Raw genomic sequence first — 3,895 nt, 5'->3', positions numbered from 1 at the left:
CCAAACGGTGTATTATTTACATTATGGTATACATGAAATGGGGTCTGTATCGTTTCTGGGTTTTAGAACCATACAAAAGAAATGGCAGGCAATTCAGGGTTAAGAAAAGTTCAGCGGCAACGAATTTGCATTGATTTTTTCGTCTGCAAGGCGCATCATAGATATAGAAGAAATCACACCAATCCTTACCCTAAATTCAATATTTCCACACGTTTCCATAAACACCACTCTCATCGCTCTGTCGTCCCAAAAGATGGATACATCAATAATTGGCCATTCCGCTGTTTGGAGATCAAGAGTTTATCAGCCCAATCATGAACATCATCTCACCGTGAGTTTTCTCACTCTCGCCTCCTCCCTTATTATAAACATCATAAGGGAGAACAAAACTCACGTTCGTGAGAAAAGTAGCTATCATAAATGTCAAAAAAGTGAGAATGTGAGGCAATTTTCTCTCACCACAGAAATCAAGGTGAGTTGAACAAAAAAATGTAACTATGGACATTTTTTATAGAAAAAATCGACAAGAAACGAATCTTTTGCAATGATAATCAATTGTATTTATTTGTGTTTTACGTTAAGGGTAACGAATAAAAAACAATTAGAAATTCTTTTGGCAACTATACATGTTCATCCGTGTATCAATGAAGCAAGGAAGACCTCAATCGAGATTGGCGTAATTTGGAGGTGGAGTTGAAGTTGGCCAAAATTTTTCAGATATGGGAAGCGGTTCAGAATCATATGATGAAAACAGGAATGGAAGAGGATCCTATCAGGAGCAACACCTTTCTAAAATTTTTTTTGTAGGTACTTCCAAACTTTGCGGCCACTCAAGATGATAAGTGACATATCTTAAGTGCCTTTGTATTGTTCTTTGTTCGCTAAGGTTCCCAGCAAAATATTCGATGCCAAAGATTCTATTCAAGCATGAGTGCAAGTTATATGTCACCTTTTTACCACCTTCGCCCATTCTTTTTACAAGACTGTGACCCCTAAAAGATCCAAATCATTTTGGATGGCATCTTCAATAACCCAGTGGAATGGTATTAACAACCACCTTGGCATGGCATATTCCACGAACAAGCCACAATAGGAAGGATTAAATTCATAAAAAAGGGCATGTTTATATTATATAGCCTTTTGCAGGGTTAACCTTCTTGAAAATTGAGAAATTGTATTTAAAATCCATGAAATTGGTTCAAATGTTGAATAGGATCCGAATTTCACGAATTGTACTTAGCATTCATAAGATTGGTCCTATTGCTGGAGAAAAGGTCGGATGTTTCACGTATTGTATTTATTTACAATTCTTGAAATTCCTTCCAAATGCTGAAAATGGGATCTTTCACAACTTCATTTGAACTAATACAAAAGATCCAGTGAGATATTGGCATCGCATGGAACGACTTCCACAAAATTTTGCTTGGTTTTCTTTGTATTCCTCAGCGTTTGTCGTTTCGCACATCATTCAAAATCCAATATTAAACATTTTCATTTCTTTTTGCCATTTAATGACCTTTAAACGGTTTTTGTTCACTTTTTTGCAAATTGCAGAAATTCTTCGGGCGTAAATAAACAATTTTTACATATGTATGTATGTATCTGTCAAAACAAAACAAAAACAGCTGTTACAGATATTGCCACATATCAAACATTTAATATTTTTTATCAATTACCAAGTATTTTTAAAGTGGATTGTTGATAAAAATTATTTTTCGTTTTAGAAATATTAATTTAATTTAAAATAAAGTAATGTTTTATAAAAAAAATTACGAATTTAGTTATTGCAAAATTATTTGTAAATAAAATAACGATATGGCAACGCAAATTATATTTTCAAGGGTTCACAAAATGCGGCACTATTTTCAATTTTCAAACTTGTGAACCCCTCTTCACTTTTTTCGCTCCTCCCTTGTCATTTGTGATAGGTCGAGGCGTGAGAAGTGAGCTGCAACTCACTCGTGAGAAGCTCCCTACGTGAGTATTCATGATCGCTATGTATAGCTCAAACATTCTCAGTTTGTACTTGTCCACGGCTGATGGTGGTGGACGTCATACTAGAGATGGCAAACCATCGATATTCCCAACATTAGATATTTTCGATATAATGTTTAAAAATATCGATTGCTATCGATATTATCGTTAAGTTGTCATCGCAATTAATTTGGAGATGAAAATGGCGGAAATGTCAATAAATTTCTTGAAATTATGCAAAAGTAGTTCACAGAAATGTAAAGGAGAATAAACAATTCTTTTATTTTATAAAAAATGTAAAAAAATAAATTTTATTTTACCGAAAAGTGTGTTCGTGTGACTACGGACTTACTTTCTTACACACACATAACCGAAAAGCAGCGAAATTTCTATTTATTTCAATGGATTTCAGGTTAGGGTTTTTATTCCGATAATATCGATAGGCAAAACTATCTATCGATATTGAATTTTTAAATAATAATCGATATTATCGATAGTGCCATCGATTTTTTGCCAGCTCTACGTCATACTAATATTACCCTTCGGAAAAATTGTTATCGACAACTTTTCTTTGTAAAAAAGTTGTTATCGACCACTTTTCGGTATAGAAATGTTATAGACAGCTTTTCTATGTGGAAAAGTTGTTATCGACATGTTATAGAAATGTTGTTATCGACAACTTGTTATAGAAGAGTTATAGAAAAGTAGCTTTTTTATTATAGAAAATTTGTTATCGACAACTTCTCGTTATAGAAAAGTTGTTATTGGCAAGCAAAGCTGTTATCGATTTTTCCTTGTACCAAATCTGCCATTGAAAACTTTTCTTTGTAAGAATGTTGTTATCGACAATTTTATTGCAAAAAGGAAAAAGTTATCGGCTACTTTACATGGCAGAGAATTTGGGGTTTATCATGAATAAAATTTCCCCGTGAGTTTCGTCTTTCCGCCGTTGCAACGTAAAGCTTTTCTTTGTTGAAGTTGTTATTGACAAGTGTCCGTTATAGAAAAGCTGTTATCGCCAACTTTTTTGTTACAGAAAAGCTGTTATCGGCAACGGTTCGTTATATAAAAGTTGTTATCGGCAGCTTGTTGTTATAAAAAATTGTTATCGACAACTGATTTTTGTAGCAAAGTTTTTATTGTCATATTTTCCTTGTAGAAACTTCGTTTATTGGCAGCTTTTCCTTGTAGAGAAATTGTTATTGACAAATGTTCGTTATAGAAAAGCTGTTATCAACAACTTTTCGTTATAGAAAATTTGTTACGACAACTTTTCGTTATGGAAAAGTTGCTGTCGACATATTTTCTTTATAGAGAAGTTGTTATCGACTAATTTTCTTTATAGAAATTTTGTTATCGACAACTTTTTGTTATAGTAAAGTTGATATCGACAACTTTCCGTTATAGAAAAGTTGTTATCAATAATATTTCGTTACACAAAAATTGCTGTCGACAAATTTTCATTGCAGAAAAGTTGTTATCGAAAACATTTCGTTATAGTAAAGTTGTCATCGACAAATTTTCGTTATAGTAAAGTTGTTATCGACAACTTTGCGTTATAGAAACTTTATTATCGACAACTCTTCGTTATAGTAAAATTGTTTTCGGCAACTTTTCGTTATAAAAAGTTGTTATCGACAACTTTTCGATATATTAAAGTTGTTATCGACAACATTCCTTTGTAGAAAAGTTGTTATCAATAACTATTCGTTTTAGAAAAGTTGTTATCGAAAACTTTTCGTTCTAGAAAAGATGTTATCAACAACTCTTCGTTATAGAAAAGTTGTTATCGACAACTCTTCGACGTTTACGCAAAATAATTGACAGCTGAAATTGAGTGGATTTCAACTGTCAATTCCATAGCTCAAACGTCAAATGAAATCTCATCTGAAATCCATTGGATTTCATTTGACGTTTAACC

Source organism: Musca autumnalis, unplaced genomic scaffold (assembly GCF_047663935.1).
Source record: "Musca autumnalis isolate F117 unplaced genomic scaffold, ASM4766393v1 scaffold_3, whole genome shotgun sequence".
Lineage (NCBI taxonomy): Eukaryota > Metazoa > Arthropoda > Insecta > Diptera > Muscidae > Musca > Musca autumnalis.
Note: the sequence above shows the minus strand (reverse complement) of the source record.